This window comes from Mustela lutreola, chromosome 9 (assembly GCF_030435805.1).
Source record: "Mustela lutreola isolate mMusLut2 chromosome 9, mMusLut2.pri, whole genome shotgun sequence".
Taxonomy (NCBI): Eukaryota; Metazoa; Chordata; class Mammalia; order Carnivora; family Mustelidae; genus Mustela; species Mustela lutreola.
The window spans coordinates 36476846-36501275 of NC_081298.1; positions in this window are offsets into that span (position 1 = coordinate 36476846).

The following is a 24430-nucleotide window of genomic DNA, read 5'->3' on the forward strand; positions in this document are numbered from 1 at the left end:
TTCACTGCAACCGACTGAGGGTTTCCATAGCTGGGAACATATAGGAGTCAATTCAGTACAAAATGACTCAGAGGACTGATTGGATCACATACAAACTTGGGCTTTTTTAAAATCCAAAGACATTGTCTGCAAATTAAGGTAGTATAGAATAAAATGCTAAGGGCAATTGAGAGAGAATAGCTATTCTGGAAGAACTGTTCACTAGAATTAAACCCATTTTAGTTTCTCCAAACACTGGATCTATATAGACGTTCATGATTTAAATATTTTAGTTTAAAATTTCTTTGGGTACTTGGTTGACATTTTTAATTATCTCATCTTAGTGATCATGCACGAGAAGAGTGAGTGTTCCCAGAAGATACTGTCTGAGTTCAGTTTTTATTATAGAAACGTTGGCCATGTCAAAATGTAAAAAAAAAGCACCAGAAAAACAATGACAACAGCAGTAAAAGCCTTAATTCAAGCTATACCCAAGGCTATTTCATCTAGTTTTCCTTTTTACAGACCCAGGAGTTAATTCTAACCTCAGGGCTCTTTTCTTGGACTGCTTTTGACGGCACTTTTATCTGTACAGTGTTACCTTTGCTCACACAAGATCTTAGTTGTGGGGGGTTTTTTGTTTTTGTTTTTGTTTTTCTAAACTAGTAACACACTTATGTTTGAGAAATATTTGTGTGAACATCCTTATCTCTTTCAGCAAGTGCTAGTTTCTTCTGTTCCTCAAAATGGTGAAATTAGTCTTTTCCCACTTTCTGATAGAATTATAAGATTGTATTTATCTTCCTTCTAACAAAACAGGTACCTCTAACTAGCTTTTCTATTTATCACTCTTCACCCTTCAAATTCTACTAAATAAAGAAAATACAAATTAACTTTCTTATACAAACAAATTTTATCACACATTCATATCTTACAAAATATACATCTCTATGGGAGACATAGGTGATTAATTGGCTTTCTAGAAATTAAAAATGATTCTGCCATTAGCACCTACTGTTATCATAATGTGTACTATCCAGTAACTTCATATATGCCTCCTTTCTACATAAGATAATCCATTTTCCTTTGCCTTTTGGATGTTAGAATGATATCTGACCCTAAAATTATTTAAATGTCCAAAAGAATGGCCTGAATTTGGGTTGCTACATAGTGCAGTTCATGGAATAAATAAATTGCATTGTCCCATGATTCAGAATTCTATATTGGTAAGATAGCTGTTGTTTTCTGGACATTGGGCAAAATCAATGCTGTCTTTCTGTTTGGTTGGTTAGTTCAAGAACAACCAGAGGCACTCTTAAGCTATCTCTGGCTTGTTCTCCTTACATAAGTGAGATTAGTTAATAACAAAGTAATGTTAAAAAAAAAATCAAAATGATGACAAAGCCAAGAGCATGAAATGACTAAGGCTTTGTTGCTTGTGGCTTGAGGGGGTGGGAAGCACCACCCTCTGAGGTGTCCGAGTGGGTCACCCAGCAGACTTGCCAAGACCTGGGAGGGAAAAAAATAAGTTGGACAATTCTTCTCTAGGGACAAGACCTAGAGTTCCATTATTTGTACTGATAAAAATATGGGTGGGAATTGGGATCTGTATTTAAAAAGAAAAGAAAGGAATGGATTGGAGTGGAACAGAGGTGGAGGATGTTTTAAATGTGATAAGTCTTTGGTTTCCATTGTAATTAATACTTCTTCTCTTTATAAAGATCCAAGATCCACTTTTTTCTGCTGGCTAGTCCTATAAGATGCCCACATATTAACAGGAAACTGAAATGTTAGAATAATACCTACATGTTTCTTCTTTGATGCAAAATTTATTCATATCAACAATTTAAATCAGAAGTCATCTCAATGGTTGATTTTGTCCTAAAAATGTGAACTTTTTTATTTTTGAGTGTTATAGTGAAAACTGAGGGGAAATTGGGGGGAAACAGGTCAATGTAGTTTTGGTTCTTCATCCAGTATTATAAACTACATGAGGCTAAAAATATAGCTATTTTACAGATAAGAAAACTCTGACCCCACTGTAGTGAAAGTCATACTACTGGCACACAGTAGAGCAGAGTTTTAACTCTGGGTAACGCTAATCAAGAAACTATACTGATAGGCATTGCTGTAAGCATTATAATAGGCCCCTAGCCTTCATCAGCCCTCAGTTATACCCCCACCCCCCAACTCCCCAAACTTTTTTTCACACTGTCTGTAGCCAGCATAACTTCTCAGTAATGCAAATCTAGTTGTTTGTCTCCCCTGCTTAAAGTCCTTGGATATTTCGGTGGGTTGAATTGTGTGCTTTAGGGGAAGCACCCCCTCTCCCCATAATTGTATGTTGAACTCCTAACCCTCAGGACCTCAGAATGTAATCTTATTTGGAAATAATGTTATTGCAGATGTAATTAGTTAAGATGAGGTCATTAGGGTGGGCCCTAATTCAATATGACTGGTGTCCTTATAAAAAGGGGAGATTTGGATACAGAGATGCATATAGTAAGAGTGCCATGTAAATGTGAAAATGGTCATCTCCAAGCCAAGGACACAGACCTGACCCTCCTGACTCCCTGGTTTCTAGCTTCCTAGAACTGTGAGGCAATACATTTCCTAGGACTGTGAGGCAATACACTTCTATTGTTTGAGCCAGCCAGTTTGTGTATTTTTTTGGAGTAGCTCTAGAAAACTCATATAGATACCTTTCCATTATTTTTTTAAAAATATTTTATTTATTTATTTAACAGAGAGAGAGAGAGAGATCACAAGTAGGTAGAGAGGCAGGCAGAGAGACAGGGAAGCAGGCTCCCCGCTGAGCAGAGAGCCTGATGTGGGGTTTGATCCCAGGACCCTAAGATCATGACCTGAGCCGAAGCCAGAGGCTTAGCCCACTGAGCCACCATGCGCCCCCCCTTTCCATTATTTTTACGATGATGTCCAACATCCTATAAATGTCAACAGAGGAGTAGAATATAAAGGCAAAGAGCAAATGTAACCCAAGCTAAATTTAGTTAGAGTTTTGGAATTGTCAATAGTCAGTAAAAATTCATTTGACTAATGACCATAATCTTACTTGCCAGACATTGTTGTATGTCCTGGGTATTTAGCTGTGAATTAAATTGACCCAGTACCTGTTCTCAAGGTGCTTCCGCCCAGACAGGCAACTAATTACACAGAGTTAAGAGCTTCAGGGGGACTTTCTAATGAATGGAATACTAGGGGAATCTACCCTTTACTTGGAGGAAAAGCAGAAAAGGCTTCTTTGAGGCAGTTGTGTTTAAGCTTCTCTTTGAAGGATGAATAGAAGTTAGTTAACGGAAGGACATGCTGGTCGAAATGGCTTTAAAGGTAAGGAGACAGCACACATTAATAAATAAATAAAGTTAAGGGGACATAATTTATTATTCCAGTGTCAGAGACATCATGGCATTTTCCAGAACAAAAAAAAAAAAAAAAAAAGAAAAAGAAAAAAAGAAAAGATAAGCATAGGTGGAAAAGGAAAGGCTAGTAGGTAGAAAGTAGTGCTGAATGGGATAGGAGAGGCGGACAAGAGCCAGATCCCACGGGCTGTGACACAACCAGAATCCTATTGTTAAAAGCTTTCTAACAGATCTGAGGAAATTATTTGGATACTGTAGTAAGAGGTAATGATGGACCAGGGAATGGACAGGGGTGGATAGACTTAAGGAATAAATAATTGATGGGATCCAGTGCATAAGGTCCAATAATTAAATGAAGATTACAGAGGCAGGGAGGCATCTGTCAAGGTTGACTGCTCGTTTTCCAACTTGCCCAAATGAGTGAAAGGTGGTATTACTCACTGAGATAGGAAATACTAGATAAGGGCCCTCCCCACCCCCCTGCTTCTGGGGGAAAAGAGGGATGGGAGATGAAATCTGGTGCCTAATCACTGCATATGAAGCAAGTGAGATGTCAGATATCGTGTAGGCCATCAGCCTCATTGGTCAGGAGTTCTGAATAACCAGGGATAGAAATCTGTAAGTAGTTGGGATATAAATATAAATGAAGACCTAGGAACAGATTGCTTACCCAGCAAGAGAGAATAAGATGAGAAGAGGACAGAAAAGCACAGCTGAGGACCTAACATTTTAAGTTGGGTGGAAGAGGGTAAGTCAGCAAGAACGAAAGGGAGTAGCAGGAAAGAAGTGAGAACTCTCGGAACGATGGTTGTCATGGAGCTTCAAGAAGGAAGCAGCAGCCGATAGTCTTTAAACTACTGACTAACAAGTCAAGAAGTATAATTTCTGAAATAAGCTTAAGAATTTAGCCACACTGGTGCTTAGCAAGAGCTCTTGCAGGGGCTTAAGTGGAGAAATGAAAAGAAGGTGTAATAGGTGTTGATGTCTTGCCCATATCCCTTTGGTAGTCACTTCTGTATTCCAAAGGCTGCTTTGCTTGGGTCTTTTGTTCACTTGCTCATTCATTCATTCATTTATTAATTTGGCTAATGAGCACTTTAAGCCTAAGCACAGAGCAAGCCAAAATGACAGAGTTAATGCCTCCAGAAACAAACCTCAATGATGGCCAGAAATTTGATAACTAGATATCCTAGTCCTCTGCCTTTCAGTTGAGATAATTCTATGCTGTTCCTCAGAGCTCCCTTGGAATACTGAGTTGTAGCTGCCCACAGGTGGCTGGTTGGTTAAAACCCTCCTCATGAACCTTCTGCACTTCCTCATACTCTTCTACTCCCCATCATTGTTTCTGGGGTCATGCCGTTCAATCCCTGTCTCAGAGACTGCTTCTGGGGTACCCACACTATATAGAAACCAATGAGGTAGTGCAGTAAATGCAGACTTAATGAGGATAGCTTAAGGAGGGGTAGCAGGAGGAGAAACAGAGTCACACGTGGTTTTGTATAATTGTTAAAAGCCCCTGAGCTTGTTTGAATGTTGGAAAGAATGTAGGAGAGAGAGAGAGAGAGAGAGAGAGAGAGAGAGAGGAGAGAGCGAGCTTATAGGAATCCATGACAAATACTTTTTTTTTTTCCCTCTGATCCTGTTGGCTAAAATACGAACGAAGAAAAGAAGAAAAGTAAAGCAAAATATGATCAGGTTTACATTATGAAGCTTAGGAGCCCTCTTTGTACTATTTGTAGGTGTGTCTGGGACATAGAAGTTTCTTCTTCAAAAGAATAAAACAGTTCTGATATACTTGGACTTTTGTGGGCTTAGGAATTCCCAGCATCTCTAGAATCCACTTAACTACTCCATGACATATTTTCCCCTCCAGATGTGAACACTAAAGAGTCAGTTGTCAGTTGAACCCTCTTGCATTATTTTCTCAGCAATTATTTTAAGGAATGCATTTGAATAAAATGCACTTTTGGCATCATATTTAAGAATGGATGATGATTTATGCTTTTCTTACAGGGACAAGATGGCTCTGGGCATGAGTCATGATTGTAGGCTGGGAAGATTCCGATGGGAACCTTGCTTTGCTGGTTGATCCATACCTTACATGGACTTGAAACTGTGCATGGCTTTTATTAACATGTGCATTTTGCTTGTTAAGGCTCAAACTTCAGCTCTTCCTCCCCAATTTAAGCCTTGTTTCTATTTCACACACACCTGATTCACAGTCTGTGCTTGGGACTCAGAGTGGCTTGGGAATAGTAATTTGGAAAACCTCTGATGATTTGTCAACTAAAATGGAATGATGTGGTCCTAGCTGTGTCTGGGAAATGGGCTGTTTCTTTGCAAGGGACTAGATTCAGGTGGCAGACGAAGTTCTAATTCTTCCAGCATCTCTTATCTGCATGGGGCAGTTTGATACAAACTGTCCATAGGCCAAGAAAGATACAAACCATAACATAAATCTGGTATTTTCTTAATTATACAAAGATTTGTTTTCCATAGCTTTCAGATGTAGTTTTCATAGTGAAAACTCCCTGTACAAGAACAGATGTTCTTTGGAAATAATACCAGAGATTTTCAGAAGCCAAGGTGAATGAGCAATAAAACCGATTCTTAAAGTTTTCCAGGTTAAAATCATTTCTGTCATTGTCTTTGGCACTGGTTCTCGAAATGTATTTTTGAGACTTGCTTCTCAGATTTTGATGTACATACGAATCCCTTGAGGATTTTATTAAAGTTCAGACTCTGTTTCAATAGTTCTGGGGTGGGGGCTTGAGATTCTGCATTTCTGACAAGCTCTGGAGGGATGATGTGGACCCATGTTGATTCCTGAGTCCAGCTTTAAGTATATTTGAGATACGGAAAGTTGGTCTTTATAAGATGGAGTCCAACACAGAGTCTCTGGCCCAATAAGTTCAGGAAAAAAAGACACTTGCATTCTTAGCTTCCTCTTCAAAACTCTGCAAATTAATAAATAAAAGACTGAGAAAACCTGCTCTGAGGAAGTCAGGTACAAAACCAATAGACTATAGAACCATACTTTAGCATGCTATTTCTTAACAGCCTAGGAAATTGGATGTTTGTGAAAAGAAAGGATGGTCTGAGGTGTGGTCTCCATTTAAATATTTGTTCAGGCACTTGAGCAGGTTAAGACGGAGTTTTAGATCCTCTCTGTTTGACCTTCTTTGTGGTGACCCTAATAATCCTTCTTAGGTAAGTGTTACTTCTCCAGATGAGTGAGGCTGTAAGTCAGGCTCTCAGTATTTCCAGTAGAACAGTACATTTTCCACCTAGAATTCTGGTATTCAAAATCTTTGGTGCTCCCTTCAGTCAGCTCTAAAAATTGTTAGAGGAGTTAGATGTACGATGCTCTTGCATCTATACATTACTCAGAGAATCTAGCTGAGGCAAGTGACACACAGGAAAGCTAGGACTAGGGGAGTTCAAATCCCTCCAACCATCTTACATGGTTTGCAACTTTTACTGTTTATCTATCAATTCTCTTATAAGCTCCCATGGAGATTCCTGGGCCGTTGCTCCGAAAATGGCCATGCTTTGCGGCATGAATATATTCTAAAAAATCTTCTTCCGAATAAACATTCCCAGTGTTTTCTGATCCAGGTGCTCTGAGGACCACATTTTCAGATTAAGTTGTTTCCATAAGAGTTAGAGCAGAGGCAACCTAGCCAAAAACAAGCTTCCCTGTTTTGGCTCTTGGAACATGTACCTTTATGTGTCATGTTTTAATGTTCTGCCCTGGTCTCTAAAATTATTATTTAAGATACTGTTATTATGTCTGCACATCAGAAAATTCTGCAGAAGGACCCCACTGGCAGAGGAGTATAGCCTTGCTCCCACAGTCTGGGGTGTAGGCAATCTAGAACAGAACAGTTCTAGGCATAATTTTATTGTAAAAGCAAATGAAAAGTTTGCTCCTATTTCATAAGACATGTATTTATACTAATATAAACATAAATGAATTTTATGCCAAATTGCTACATTGATGCTCTAAGTCATCTGTGGCTTTAGGTGTAGCCTTGACATAACACTGTATTCCTGGGGGCATTTTGTTTATTGATGGGATACTTGGGCTGCTTCTGTAATTTTGCTTTTGTAAATAATACTGAAATAAAGCTTGAGAATTGTAGCATTATATTTTAATTAGGGTTCTAGAAATAAAGAATAAACAAAGTCAAAAGGTACAAATTTCCAGTTATAAGATGAGAAGTCCTAAGGATGTAATGTATAGCATGTTGACTATAGTTAACAGTACTATATTACATATTTGTAAGTTGTTAAGAGAGATCTTTAAAGTTCTCACCACAAGAAAAAAAGTATAACTGTGTGAGGTGATGGATGTTAACTAAATTTGGTGTGACAATCATTTTGCGGGATACTCTTATCAAATCATTATGCTATACATCTATGACTAATATATATGTCAATTATAGCTCAATAAAAATAGATAAATCCTCTTTATAATTTGTTCACAGAAAGAAAAGTTGTTTTACATTGTTATTTCATATTGAGATGTTATATAATGAGAATTACATCATTTTTTTTTAAATTTCAGCTTGATAGGAAGTTCAGAAAAAATAAATGCTTAATTACATTGCTTTAAAAAATTTTATTGTTTTATTTTTACATTTACATAAAATAAACATGCAGTATTATATTAGTTTTTGGTGTACAATATAGTGATTCAGCAATTCTATACATTACTCAGTGATCATCAAAATAAGTAAACTCTCATCCCCTTCACTTGTTCCACTCATCCCCCAACCACCTCCCCTCTGGTAACTATCAGTTTGTTCTCTAGAGTTAAGAGGCTGTTTGTGGATTTGTCTCTTTTTTTCTTTATTCATTTGTTTTGTTTCTTAAATTCCACATATGAGTGAAATCATATGGTATTTATCTTTCTCTGACTTATTTTGCATAGCATTACACTCTCTAGCTCCATCCACGTTGTTCCAAATGGCAAGATTTCACTCTTTTTGATGGCTGAGTAATATCCAAAACACACACTCACACACATAACTACTTTATCCATTTGTCTATTGAAGGGACACTTGAGCTGCTTCTGTAACTTGGCTCTTGTAAATAATGCTGCAATAAACATAAGGGTGCATGTATGTTTTTTAATTAGGGTTTTCATATTCTTTGGCTAAATATCCAATGGCATTACTAGATCATATGGTAATTTTATTTTTAATTTTTTGAGAAACCCCCATACTGTTTTTCACAGTGGCTATACCAGTTTGCATTCTGGTCAACAATGCCGGAGGGTTCCTTTTTCTCCACATCCTCACCAACACTTGTTGTTTCTTGTGTTTTTGATTTTAGCCATTCTGACTAGTGTGAGGTGTTATTTCATTACACTTTTGATTTGCATCTCCCTGATGATTAGTGATATAATGATGTTTAACATTTTTCATGTATCTATTAGCTATTTGTTATGTCTTCTTTGGAGAAATGTCTGTTCATGTCTTCTGTCCATTTTTTAAATTGGACTATCAGGGGGCAGGGTTGGTGTTGAGTTGTTGTATCACCTTTGTATGTATTTTGGATACTAACCCCTGATCACATATGATATTTGCAAATATCTTCTCCACTCAGCAGGTTGTCCTTGTTGATTGTTTCCTTTGCTATGCAGAGGACTTTTATTTTGTTGTAGACCCAATAGTTTATTTTTGCTTTTGTTTCTCTTGTCTTACAAGACAGATACAAAAATATGTTGCTACAGCCAATGTCAGAGAAATTACTACATTTGTTCATTTCTAGGATTTTTAATGATTTCAGGATTCACATTTAAGTCCTTAATCCATTTCGAGTTTATTTGTGTGTATGGTATAAAAAAGTGGTCCAGTTTCATTCTTTTGCATGTAACTGTTCAGTTTTCCCAGCAGCATTTGTTGAAGAAACTGTCTCTTTTCCCTTGCATATTCTTTCATCTTTTGTCATAGATTAATTGATCATATAACTGTGGGTCTGTTTTGGACCCTCTAGTCTATTCTTTTGATCCATGTGTCTATTTTTGTGCCAGTACCATACTGTTTTAATTGCTATAGCTTTGTAGTATATCTTGAAATCTGGGATTATGATACCTCTAGTTTTGTTGTTCTTTTACAAGATTACTTTTCCAATTCAGGGTCTTTTGTTGTTCCATGCAAATTTTAGCATTACTTGCTCTAGTTCTGTTAAAAAAAAAATGCTGTTGGTGTTTTGATAAGGATCGCATTAAGTCTGTAGATTGTTTTGGTTAGTACAGACATTTGAACAATATTTGTTCTTCGTATCCATGAATTAACTTTCCATTTCTTTTTTTTTTTTTTTAAAGATTTTATTTATTTATTTGACAGAGAGAGATCACAAGCAGGCAGAGAGGCAGGCAGAGAGAGAGGAGGAAGCAGGCTCCCTGCTGAGCAGAGAGCCCGATGCGGGCCTCGATCCCAGGACCCTGAGATCATGACCTGAGCCGAAGGCAGCGGCTTAACCCACTGAGCCACCCAGGCGCCCTCCATTTCTTTGTTTCATCTTTGATTTATTTTATTGATGTTTTAGTTTTTAGAGTACAGGTCTTTCCCCTTTTGGTTAAATTTATTCCCAGGTACTTTATTGTTTTTGGTACAACTGTCAATGAGATTGTTTTCTTAATTTCTTTCTGCAGCTTCATTATTAGTAAAGAGAAATGCAACTGATTTTGGTATATCCTGTGACTTTACTGAATTCACTTATTATGTCTAGTATTTTGGGGGTGGAATCTTTTGGATTTTCTCTATATAGTAACATGTCATCTGCAAATACTGGAAGTTTTACTTCTTATTGATTTGGATGCTTTTTTTCCTTTATATTGTCTAGTAGCTGTGGCTTGGACTTATAGTACTATGTTCAGTAAAATTGGTGAGAGTGAAATCCCTGTCTTGTTCCAGACTTTGGGGGGAAAGCTCTCAGTTCTCCCCACTGGGTGCTATGTTGTTTCCTGTGGGTTTTTCATATAAGGCCTTTGCTGTGTTCAGGTGTGTTCTTTCTTTACCTACTTTGCAGAAGGTTTTCATTGTGAATGGATATTGTACTTTGTCAGATTTTTTTTTTTTTTTGCATCTGTTGAAGTGATCACATGGTTTTTATCCTTTCTCTTATTGATGTGATATATCATGTTGATTGATTTGCAAATATTGAACCATTCTTGGATCCTGGGAATAAATCCCACTTTATTATAGTGAATGATCTTTTAAAATATATTATCAGACACAGCTTGCTAGTATTTTATTGAGGATTTTTGAATCTATGTTCATCAGAGATAATGGCCTGTAGTTCTCTTTTTTAGTGGTGTTTTTATCTGGTTTTGGTATCAGGGTAATGCTGGTCTCATAGAATGAATTTGGAAACTTGGTTTCCTCTTCTATTTTTTGGAATAATTTGAGAAGAATAGCTATTAACGGCACGTGAGTGGCTCAGTCACTAAGCATCTGCCTTATGCTCAGGTCATGATCCCAGCAGAGTCCTGGGATCAATCCCATCATTGGGCTCCCTGCTCAGTGGGGAGCCTGCTTCTCCCTCTCCCTCTGCCTGCAGCTCCCCTTGCTTGTGCTGTCTCATTCTGTCAAATGAATAAATAAAATCTTTTTTAAAAAAGAAGGAGATGGAGGAGGAGAAGAATAGGTATTAACTCTTCTTTAAATGTTTGGCAGAATTTGGGGCACCTGGGTGGCTCAGAAGGTTAAGCCTCTGCCTTTGGCTCAGGGTCCTGGGATCAAGCCCCGCATCAGGCTCTCTGCTCAGCGGGGAGCCTGCTTCCCCCACTCTCTGCCTGACTCTCTGCTTGCTTGTGATCTGTGTGTGTGTTAAATAAATAAATAAAGTGTTTAAAAAGGGGCGCCTGGGTGGCTCAGTGGATTAAGCCACTGTCTTCAGCTCAGGTCATGATCTCAGGGTCCTGGGATTGAGCCCTGCATCAGGCTCTCTGCTCAGCAGGGAGCCTGCTTCCCCGTCTCTCTCCGCCTGCCTCTCTGCCTGCTTGTCATCTCTCTCTCTCTCTGTCAAATAAATAAATAAATAAAATCTTTTAAAAAAATAGTGTTTAAAAAAAATGTTTGGCTGAACTCACCAGAAAGGCTTCTGGTCCTGGACTTTGGTTTGATGGGAGTTTTTGATTACTGATTTAATTTAATTGCTGGAAATTGGTCTGTTTGAATTTTGTATTTCTTCCTGATTCAGTTTTGGGAGGTTAATGTTTCTAGGAATTTTTTTCTTCTAGGTTGTCCAGTTTGTTGATATATAAATTTTCACAATATTCTGTTTCATTTGTTTTATTTCTGTGGTATTTGTTGTTATTTCTCTTCTTTCATTTCTGGTTTTGTTTCAGTGCTCTACCTTTATTTACAGTGATTTTTATTTGTCTAGTTGTGTAGTGTATTTACTAAAAATTTCCACCTTTTCTATGGACAATTTCAGCTTTGCTTGTTAATTCTCTTAAGGCATCCAGTATTTTTAAGCTCATAAAACACTTATTGAGGTTTTTATTGACTTAAATTCTCTCAACCATCAATATTTTCTTACTATTTTTAAAATCAGAAATACTATTCAATTTTATCATGGTATGTTTAGGCCTTTCTTGAGGGTTTAGCAACAAAAATTCCAAATAGTTCTATCATTAAGGCAACTACAAGGTGAAGTGATTGACCAAGATTGAGTGGTCAAGAAAGAACAAATGTTACTCTGAATCATATCTTCAGGAACTTCTTGGGTGGTTCTGCTCTCTTTTTATGAAGTTGACAGAAGCCATACTTCAGTATTCCACTATATGAAGCATTTCTGCATACCTTCTCTCATTTAATCCTCGCTCTAACACTGTATCATCTTTATCTGAAAGATGAAGGATTGATGCCCAGAAGACATTGAAGGGCTTATTCAATGTCAATCAGGCAAAGAGCACTGAAATTGAAACTTGGTCTTTGGATACCAAATCCATAAGTGTTCCTCATAGACCTCATCTGCCAACTTTCACTCACTTGAAACCATACTGTAGGTGCAAATAGCCACATCTGCCAAAGCTCTTGGTGCTTCCATATGTTCAAATGGGAAAGTACTTGGCTGGATAAAATAAGTGGTATGTGTAAGAAAAAGTAAAAACATGTTAGTTTTAACAAATCAACATTCTAGAACTTGACAGAGTGCTGATTGAATGCTTCTCTTTGGTTCTAAGATATCTGGGTTGGTTTAAAAATGAGATATAGGGATGATTTTAGCACAAAGGAATTTTTTAAAAAGTTCCAATTCATTGGCTAAATAAAGTATCTTATTTTAATAGGAATGAAGTCCACATGCGTATTGCACACAGATAAGTTTTTCATCAACAAACCACATTCTCTCCATGCCTAAGTGATGTCCTGGACTGGGAATTAAATGAGATCCACAGAATATCATGGCAACCAGTTAACATTGGAAAACAAAACTGAGAAAAACAAGTAACAACAACAGTCAATTAACCTGTTGTTCAGTGTTGTATCAAACACCCAATCTGATTTTAATCCCTTAATTGCCCCTTCCTTTGGTGAAGTAGATACCTAGTTATGGATCATTTGGGTGCTACACTGACCCTTTTGGGTTACTATTATTAAGGTTCATGTTGAAGCTATTTAAGTTAAATTTCTCCCTTTTTTTCTTCTTGCACACACACACACACACACACACAAACACACTCAAGATTAAATAAATATTGATATATTGATGTTTGCAGTGGGAAATGATGAGTACTTAATAACTAGTTATTCAAAAAAGATGGATGAGATTACCCTGTATCTCAGTGTTTCTCACTACAGTCATCATGTAGGAACCACGTTGACTACTGGCTATCATATGGCCAGTGGGAAGTTCTGATATAAATCCCAAGACAGAGCCATTGTTGGGATGTTGTTAGTGGACTATAAGCTGTTATACACCAGGGACACTTGCTCTTTATCCTCCTTTCTATCTAGCACAGTGCAGGGCACTTAGAAGATGCCTACCAAAGACTTCCTGATTGGCTGAGTGAAAAACACAATGTTTGCTTCACTCATTGCCTGTTTGTGGGTTGGGAAAGGATGAAAAACTGTGTGGGAGATAATTATGGACTGAATAGAAGCCATGAAAAGAGAATGAATATTCTTTCTTTTTTAAAAATTTCAACTTGGTTGGTAGGAGGTTCAGAGAACAATTAAATGCTTAACTACCTATCTTTAAGATACTTATATGTCTATAAGGTATACATATTCAATATTTAACTTAGAAACAAGCAATCTATAATAAAGGAGATTTATTAAATGTAATATTCCAGTCCAGTGACAATAAAGCATATAACACAGAGTTGATTGTCCTTTAGAGGGAACTTCCTCTCTCTCCTTAACGGAAGTAAAAACTTTGACCTAATGAAAATGGTGAAACAAACCCCTGCTTACATCTATGTGCCAATAAAAAGGCCCACAATCTCAACAAAGGAAGTTCAGTATTTACTTTGCATTATAAGGATATTGGAGCCATAAAGGTTTTTTTTAAAATTTTGATTATTAAAGATTCAAACAATGTTTACATACAAGATACCAGTCTACATGACACTATATACTGGCAGAGAGCCAGCCTGTACACATACAGCCCCTATTGTATATAGCAGACAGCAGCCATTGGGTTTTGGCTTTTTAAAATTAAATTAACAAACATTTAATGGGAACCAGCTTTAACAGATAGCTTGGCCAGATTTAGGAGGAAGTTTTATGTTGTTGGTGATTTTTTTTTTAATTTCTTCCCACTGACAGCTATTGATAGAACCAGTTACTAACTCTTCATCTCATATACTGATTCACATTGCCAAAAATCTTCTACATTTATTTAACTTCTTACTTTTTTATATATAAAATTTTGGATTCTCTTAGCTACCTGTTTGCTTCCTTTCTTCACAAACAGTGAGTTCTGGCATTGTGGTCACAGGCATTGTGTCTGGAGTTCCCAGAGAGAAGTACATGGATGTGAATCTACCCAGTGATGTCTCCTTGCCAGTGGAGCACTGAAAGGCACTGAGAAATTACTGAGGCCACTGAATCCATATCTCCTAATTACATCTACTTTGGGGAAGCCTCTCAACAGTGGTTGTGGAATCCAGGGAATTCTTACTCCATGTTTTTGCTTTTGTAGCCCTTAAAAGGCACAGAAAATGTTCTAGAACCGTAGTGAATTTATTGTTCATTGGTGAGTTTCAATGCCTATGCATTCAAACCCTATCATGGAATTAGCTGCCATACAGGCATATGAAATCCTACTATATTTTCTTATTTATGTAATTTTGTGGGAAAGCTTGTTTTAGAAGATATTAATATGCCAAATATAACAATAATTTTTATTTTAAAGTTACCTTTATTCTGAATACTTAGAGTAATTCTCCTCTGAAAAAGCTTTAGTAATGTTAGTAATGAATTATTAACACATATGTATGTATATTATTCATTGTTAGTTATGATTTGTGTGTATCTTTAAAAAATTTTTTAAATATTTTTATTAAAGAGAGAGTGAAAAAGAGAGCGCATGAGAGGGGAGAAGGTCAGAAGGAGAAACAGACTCCCAGCTGAGCAGGGAGCCCAATGTGTGACTCGATCCCAGGACTCCAGGATCTTGACCTAAGCCAAAGGCAGTTGCTTAACCAACTGAGCCACCCAGGTGCCCTTGTATGTATCTTTAATCTGCTAATAGATTTAAGATTTCTAGATAAAATAGGGGATGTTTAGTTAAATTTGAATTTTAAATGATTTTTTTTAGTCTGAGTATATTCCCAAAAAATGCATAAGACATACTTATTCTAAAAAATTACCCTTATTTATGAAATTCTGATATAACTTAGCATCCTGTAGTTTTATCTGCTAAATCTGGTAACTCTTAATAGAAAATGTCTCCAGACTTCATGTTTTTTTTTTTTTATTTTTTTTTAATATTTTATTTATTTGAGAGAGAGAGAGAGAGTACATGCAAGGAGAGGGAGAAGGATAAACTCTCAAGCAGCCTCCAGACTGAATGTGGAGCCTGATGTGGGGCTTGATCCCATGACCCCAAGATCATGACTTGAGCCAAAAATCAAGAGTTGGACACTTAATCAACTGAGCCACTTAAATTGCCCCTATGTTTCTTTTTCTTTTTTTTTTTTAATTTTTTATTTTTTATAAACATATATTTTTATCCCCAGGGGTACAGGTCTGTGAATCACCAGGTTTACACACTTCACAGCACTCACCAAAGCACATACCCTCCCCAATGTCCATAATCCCACCCCCTTCTCCCAAATCCCCTCCCCCCAGCAACCCTCAGTTTGTTTTGTGAGATTAAGAGTCACTTATGGTTTGTCTCCCTCCCAATTCCATCTTGTTTCATTGATTCTTCTTCTACCCACTTAAGCCCCCATGTTGCATCACCACTTCTTCATATCAGGGAGATCATATGATAGTTGTCTTTCTCTGCTTGACTTATTTCGCTAAGCATGATACGCTCTAGTTCCATCCATGTTGTCGCAAATAGCAAGATTTCATTTCTTTTGATGGCTGCATAGTATTCCATTGTGTATATATACCACATCTTCTTGATCCATTCATCTGTTGATGGACATCTAGGTTCTTTCCATAGTTTGGCTATTGTGGACATTGCTGCTATAAACATTCGGGAGCACATGCCCCTTTGGATCACTACCTTTGTATCTTTAGGGTAAATACCCAGTAGTGCAATCTATAAAGAACTTAGCAAACTCAACACCCAAAGAACAAATAATCTAATCAAGAAATGGGCAGAGGACATGAACAGACATTTCTGTTTCTCTTTTTCTAATAGTTGCTTTATCTGCAATTTAATAGTATAAGATTTTAACTCCTAAAACATCAGACAGAGGAATAAAGTTTTTCATGTTTGGTTCACATATATTTTATAAATACAACATTCTTACGTACTATTTTAGAGAGTGTGGATTACATTTGATAATACTGAAATGGATTATGCAATACCTTTATGAGTCATTTCCTTGCTCTTTAATGAAATAATAACAGCAGTGAGGGTCATAAAAAGAGGAATAAACCATAACTAGAGAGACCTGGGTTCTAGTTTCATCTCTGGTACAATCTCTGAGTCTCCATAGTATTATCATTGACTGTGAGTACTGTGAGTACATCTATGACTATCATAGATTCACTGCATTAATGACTTCCATTCTTTTCTTCTGCTTGTAACCACACCTTTTTTTCTTAATTTTTTTTCAGTGTTCCAAGATTCATTGTTTATGCACCACACCCATTCTCCATGCAATATGTGCCCTCCTTAATATCCACCACCAGGGTTACCCATTCCTCCACCTCAAAAACCAACCTCAGTTGGTTTCTCAGAGTCCACAGTCTTTCATGATTCATATCCCCCTCCGATTTAGCCCAATTCATTTTTCCTTTCCTTCTCCTAATGTCCTCCATGTTATTCCTTATGCTCCACAAGTAAGTGAAACCATATGATAATTGACTTCCTTTGCCTGACTTATTTTGCTCAGCGTAATTTCCTCCAGTCTGGTCCATGCTTATGGAAAAAGTTGGGTATTCATCCTTTCTGATGGCTATATAATATTCTATTGTACATATAGACCATATCTTCTTTATCCATTCATCTGCTGAAGGGCATCTTGGTTCTTTCCACAGTTCGGTGATTATAGCCATTGCTGTTATGAACATTGGAGTATACATGGCCCTTCATTTCACTACATCTGTATCTTTGAGGTAAATACCTAGTAGTGCAATTGCAGAGTGATAGGGTAGCTCTGTTTCTAATTTTTTGAGGACTCCACACTGTTTTGTCAAAATGGCTACACCAACTTGCATTCTCACCAATAGTGTAGGAGGGTTCCCCTTTCTCCACATCCTCTCCAAGATTTTGTCTTGCCTTGTCAATTTTTCCCATTCTAACAGGTGTAAGGTGGTATCTCAATGTGGTTTTGATTTGATTTTCCCCAATTGCTAATGAAGATGAACATTTTTTCATGTGTCTGTTAGTCATTTGTCTGTCTTCTTGGAGAGGCGTCTGTTCATGTCTTCTGCCCATTTTTTGACATGATTATCTGTTTTGGGGGGTGTTGAGTTTGAGGGGTTCTTTATAGATCGTGGATATCAGCCCTTCTCTGTAGTAATCACACATTTTAATGTACAAGATAGTGTGCCTCCTGATTCTGACTATGGCCATGTGACTAATTTTGGTCAATGAAATGTTAGCAGACCGGATACATGCAGAGGCTTGAAAAGTAACTGTATTGGCATGCATCTGCTCCCACTGGTCCATATCTTTCTTCACCATAAGAAAATGCCTAGGCTAGACTCTTGGAAGAATAGGAGAGTAAGGTGGGGAAGAATGTTTAGCTTCTCTGTATTCCTGTCTCACACCCAGGAGAGGAAATAATCGGTATGTTTCACTTTTCTTAAAGAATCATTATTAGTCATCCAGACATAGATATCAGCAAGTTTTTGAGGTAACATTCATATATGAATATAGACATCTTAAGCAAAATTTGACTCAGCACTAGGATTCTGAGCACACCAAGGAACTAAAGATAAACTTTATTTTTAATACTGTATCACCCCTTCCTTGTTTAAGAAAATAAAGAAATGGAGGACTATAGGATAAAAAGCAAATGAAAATGAAGGGTAAGTGCTGAAGATTGGTTGGTCCATGTGGTAAGAATTTTGTGAGCAGCTTAAGTTGAACATGTGAAGGCAAAGTTTAGGTACTCATTATTAGCGCAGGCATGGCCTTGGCTGAGACTGGAAATGGATATCGCATGGAACATATTTCATCCAGCTGCATGAAACATGTCAGTTTCTCTGACAGCCTGACTTTTTCTTTATAGCTATCGAAAAGAGTAGGAAGACAAGAGTGCTTTTCTGTTTGTGTCTCGGTTGACAGAATGCTGACATTTTCGCTCATCTCCGCATGTTATTGAACTGAACTTTTGTTCTGACTGGGAGTGAAAAGATTTGGTTTGTGTTCCATTTTTGCTGGGTTAATTAACAAGGGAGTGTTATCCAAATCATATAAGGATGGACATTGGCTAGCTCCTCTTCACCAATAGTCTCCTAAGCTTTGATAGTTTGCGAGAGAAGGAAGGGAAAGGAAGGATTTTAGAATATCCCATTTCAATCCTGAGTCCTTACTATGTCTCCATATATTCCTGTGCCAGTAAGTAAACTGAACCCTTTTGGAGTTTTCATGTGTTTAACCTGAGCTTAAATAAAACACAGAAAGCATCATGGACCAAAATCCTCACCAGAGTTTGACAAGGGTACAACAGTATAACATAATTACACATTGCTAAGCAACCCTAGTCTATATGCCACTGGAACTCAGGATAATGAAAGCAAATGAAAGCAGTATGTATTTTCCTCAAAGTTTCTAACCTCAGAAGGAATTCCTAGATATAATAGGTATGTGGGAAAAAAAACTCTGTTGACAGGACAACAATTCATTCACTTCCTAACATGACTAGTCATGTACTGTACTTCAGGATAAACAATAAGGTTATTGTTTGGATGGGAAAATAAGCAATTTGCTGGAAGGCGAAAAGGTGAAAATGTTCTATAAGTTGATTTTGTTTTGGCAGGCTGCACATTATTTTCTAGGTAGTCTTACAAGATGTATTTAATAGACACAAATTTAAAGATTAGGTCATTTGTGAAAGTCAGAAATCCTTCTAGTTTTCTTACTGCTTTGAATTGGGATATTTTTGTTTGCTTTTTTAAATGTATTCAGCTCCAGTGGCTCAATGTTCTCATTAAGTTAGGACAGTAGCACTTCAGATAACATTGTTTTCTTTCTCTGCAGCATTCAAGCATTGGGGATTTTTGGCTGGAAATCCTTCCAAAGTGACAACATGTTGATTAGTTAATGTGCCCCAGGATTGTGAGGAATGAAACTACCGGTAAGTTGAATTTATCCTCCAATCAGAGGACTTTTCCAAAGCAGCCTCGTGGTTTGGGTTCTCTCCTTTTCTTATTTTGCCTCAGTTTCTTGGTGGATGGTGAGTCAATCAGGATTGTGGGGAGAAGAGAAAAAATCCGATTGTCTGAGAGAAAGAATAGAAATTTGGAAGGTCCCATACAAGGTGGAATACTGCATTTCAGGGTTTTACAGAATTGGAGATTTCTTTAGTGGTTAGCAGTGCTTGGATATTTATAAGTAGGGTTTGGGGTTACTTATTGATCCCCAAATAGCTACTGTTCATACGGTATTTAGAATCTATTATAAATATTTTCTTTTCTTTATTAAAACATACCTTAACTTGGCTGGGTATTTTTCTCTTAAGTTTCTGAACCTAAGGACCTATTTTTGATTTTTAATTTGAAAAAATAAATAAATATGGCTCAATTTGTGTTTTCTCTCTAAGCACAAAATGGCAGGTATCCGGCTATCCTCAGTTCCTCCAGGCTCCCAAAAGGGAAGTCTTTTGGACACACACACACTGAATAAGCTTTCCCCAACCTGCTCCTATCACTTCCCATCCTTCCATCACTGTGAAGTAGTTTCTTTTTTTAAATGATTTTTTAATAATTTTTAATGAAATAATAATTATTTTAAAGAGAGCAAGAAATGGGGTGGAGGGCAAAGGGAGAGGGAGAGGGAGAATTTCAAGCAGACTCCATGCTGAGTGCAGAGCCCCATGTGGGGCTCGGTCTCAAGACCCTGAGATCATGACCTGAGCCAAAATCAAGAGTCCAACACTCAGCTAACTGAGCCACCTAGCCACCCTTAAGTAGCTAAGTTTCTGAGAAAGATTGTAGCAAGTTCTCAAGTAATACGTGTTGGGAATCCAGCCCCTTATATTCTGTCTACACAAAGTTTTATGGGCACCATGGACAGACTGGAGGCTTCTTCCTGCATTTGTTTATAGGTTCCTCCCAAGTATCTGGATCTCTCTGGTTTCTATTTGAATGTCTGCGGCTGAGAGCAACCATATGAGCAAAAATAGTCTAGAGGCAAAACAACCTCAGACAGACAGCAGTGAACAAGGAACTGCAGACTGAAATATCTGCATTGTCATCAGTCAGTGCAAAAAGGAGGTCAGTGGATGTTTCTGGATTTGCGGCATAGGCAGCATATGAAATCTTAGAAGGTTTTTATTGTATTGATATCCATGTGATTTGGGCGGGGGGCGGGGTTGCTAATAGTTCTTGCTGCTGACTTTGAGTGCCAGAGTAAACAGTAGTGGCCAGGGAAAAAAAACCCTCTGGAGCTTATTTAAAGAATACTAAAAAGAGAGTTTTCCTGCCAACCTGGGCTTCATCTTTCAACCCACAAGAGCAATATGGAGACAGAGAAAGATAGGCTGTAGTCTGGTGGATAGTTCATAAAAGAGGAATCACCCTTTTCAGATGATTTTTATGTATTGGTTTGATTATTGATCTGATTATTGTATCATTCTCTGCTCATTATGTGGTCATCATGAATTAAGTCATTATATTCTATCCAACAATATTTGAAGTATGTACTCTTATGACTCTAGTTTATAGATGGGGAAACTGATGCAGAGAAAGTAGGTGATTTGCTTATGGGTGTGTGGTTGGCAAGAGATTATGAACTCAAGAAGGCTAGTTCTGAGCACCATGCCTTGTAATTACATAGTATTTTTATTATCCTAATGTTTGTTTTTTTATATCACTTCACATTTGCCTTTTTACCTGTAGGCTCCCTTTGAAAATGCCTGGGATCTAGATTAGAGGGTAGTAAGAGATCAATCATCTAGCTGATCAGAGTCAAGTTTGCAGGATACTGGAGGGCTTCAGTGCCTCTGCTAACACTGTTACTAATTAATAAAACAGATAATCAAGAATTGGCTCTATTCCAATTTATAAAGCTAATATATTATTTCTAAGAAATATTTCTCTTTAATGCTCTTTGATTCATAAAAATGATTCCTGGAATTTAGAGACATATTAGATTCCAAAGAACTGAAAATCTTGTCTAACACTTTGTGTGTGTGTGTAGTAAATAAAAATTGGGCATCTGTTTGAACTTAGAAATACCCGTAGATTAGACCACAGGATAAAGGTGTGTGGGAAGGGAAGGAGTATAGATAGCTCAGCATAGTAATGAGGATGATGGGCTATAACAACATGAACCAGATTCCAAATCTTGGCTTTGATACAAATTTTTATCTTTTTTTTTTAAAGATTTTATTTATTTATTTGACCCGGAGAGAAAGATCACAAGTAGGCAGGCAGAGAGAGGGGGGAAGCTGGCTCCCTGCTGAGCAGAGAGCCCGATGCAGGACTTGATCCCAGGACCCTGAGATCATGACCTGAGCTGAAGACAGAGGCTTAACCCACTGAGCCACCCAGATGTTCCTAATTTTTGCCTTTAAAGAGCCTTTACATGCCTCGGTTTCCTCATCTGTGGAATGGGAATAATAATAATAGAGCCTACTTCATGAGGTTGTTATGAGGTTCATAACAGGCATTTTAAACTGTGGAAAGCATGTTTTGTATTAGAAATTGCTCAATAAACATTAGATATTTTTACACATTCTTAAAGCTTCACCACATAAAGTTAACCTGGTGCAAACTGTGTGCACTTCCTAAACAAAATATCTTAGAGGTTTATAATCCTCAATGTTTTAGACTAAGTTTCAGTCATTTAACTTCACATGTAGTTGATACTATCTTCCTACATCTTCTTCAGCATCTCTCTCTTTCTTACTGTGTACATAACATCTGCCACTCAAACTTGTAAATCATTCCTCCATTGTGACTCTGAAATAGTCTGCTTTCTGTTCCCAAGTTAGAACTACTTTGGCATCCTGTGCATGTACGTTCTCCCAAACCCCCACCTCACACCCCCACCTGGACCCACCCCTCGCTCACAGCATCCCTGGAAGCTGTTCCATAGAATGTTCCTTTTCTTCCTCAGTTGCCTTCTGGAATCCCTCCAGATAGCCTAACTCCAGACAAAACCTGCTCAGGTCCTGCCTGCTCAGTTCCATGGCCCTTTCATCTCTGAACAGGTTCGTATATTCCATGTGTCCTTGAGGGCCTTGAATCTTTAAATAACCCTCCACTTCCAGGGTTTAGCCCTGACTAGTGTATCAGCTTCAGGTTTTGTTCTCTCCTCACACAAAGCTTTGGGCCAGTCCCAGCTCTGTGAGAGCCAGCCTTGCCAAGCTGGGCATATGCAACATTGTCAATGAGAGTACTGCTTAGAGTAGAGATTTCACTAAACAAGAGACTGTAGGCTAGTAAGTCTGAGATGGAGCCTGAAATACTGTATTTCTAACAAACTCCCAGGTGATGCAGGTGCCGCTACAAATGCCAACACTGTAGATCTCCTGATGAGGCCCTTAACTCTTCCATCTGCTTTTCATCTAGACTTCAGTTATCCTACTGCCAGAGCTGTCCCCTCAAACAATCCTGTTTATTTATATTTAATGGCTCCCCACAGCTTATAGGAAAAACTCCAGACATGTTTGCTGAGCATTCAAGGGCACTCTGCTTAAAATCCTATTAAATATTCCCCAGCGCATGGGTGTCTCAGTCAGTTGAGCATCTGACTCTTGATTTGGGCTCAGGTCATGATCCTCAGTGTTGTAGGATTGAGTCCCACATTGGGCTTTGCACTCAGCATAGAGTCTGCTTAAAATTCTCTCTCTCCCTCTTCTTCTGCCCCTCTCCCCACTCGCTTGCTCTCTCAATTGATCAATTAATTAATTAATTAAGTCTTTTTGAAAGTCCTATTAAATACTCAAAGTCTCCTTCACTCCTGGTATCTGTCCCTCCTGGTATCGCCCCTTTGCACACTGGTTCCTAGTTTGGACCTTTGATAAGTCCTTTTGGTTCTTTACATCATGGAGAATAAGTGTGTGTACATCGCTCTGCTCTGAAGAGCTCTTTGAGTGTCCACCTTTGCAACCCTAGTCTAGATAAAGCCTGAGCACATGGTTTGTGTTAGACTCTGAGTAACCAGGGCCTGGCCAAAGTGGTGGAGCCAGAAGAATAATTATGATGGATGGTTTTGTTGTAAACCACTTTAAGATGTCTTGGGGCAGAAAAGGACCATTTTGAGGAAGGGGACAGTTATAAATAACAGAACTAAGCCTACCAGATTCATAACTGAGAAGAAAAAGAACTCAGCCTCAACACTGAGAATTTTAAACACCAAATTGAAGATTGCTATTAGCTTTCCTCTTTTGCAGACTTGAAAAAAGTGTTGTCTCTAGGACACCATGGATCTGAGAGAAATATAATTGATGGCTGGGTCTTAGTGTTTGAGGATTGACAGGATTTTACTGATTCTGTCTTTATGGCTCTATGATGATGGTTACACTTGATTTTGAATTCATTTTCTGTCTTTGATAACAGTCCTTAGAACTCACCACTTGAAGGGTGTATGGGGATTTTTTCCCATTATTATCTGATTAAATTGATTTGATTATGCTTATAAAAACTAAAAGCTAAGATTTTATTAAGGCATCATGTATTTGCCTACCAATGTCAGTGATACCAATGTCACCCAGTGCTAATCATGAGAAATGCACTCTATAATCCCCATTCCCTACTTCAGGCATCCCCCTACCTGCCCCCCTTCTGATAACCATCAATTTGTTCTCTATATTTAAAGAGGCTGTTTCTTGGTTTGTGTGTCTCTCCATTTTTTCCCCTTTGATCATTTGTTTCATTTCTTAAATTCCACAGATGAGTGAAATCATATATTTGTCTTTCTCTACTTATTTTGATTAGCATTACACTCCCTATCTCCATCCATTTTGTTGCAAATGGCAAGATTTCATTTTTTTTTTATGGCTGAATAATATTCGTGTGTGTGTGTGTATGTGTACACCACATATTCTTTACCAATTCATCAATCGATGGACGCTCGGGCTGTTTCCATATTTCGGCTATTATAAGTTATTATTTATTGCTACAGTAAACACAGGAATGCATGTATCCCTTTGAATTCATATTTTTGTATTCTTTGGGTAAAAAGCCAGTAGTGTGAATCCTGGATCTTAGGTAGGGTAGTTCTGTTTTTTAACTTTTCTGTTTTCTAGAGTG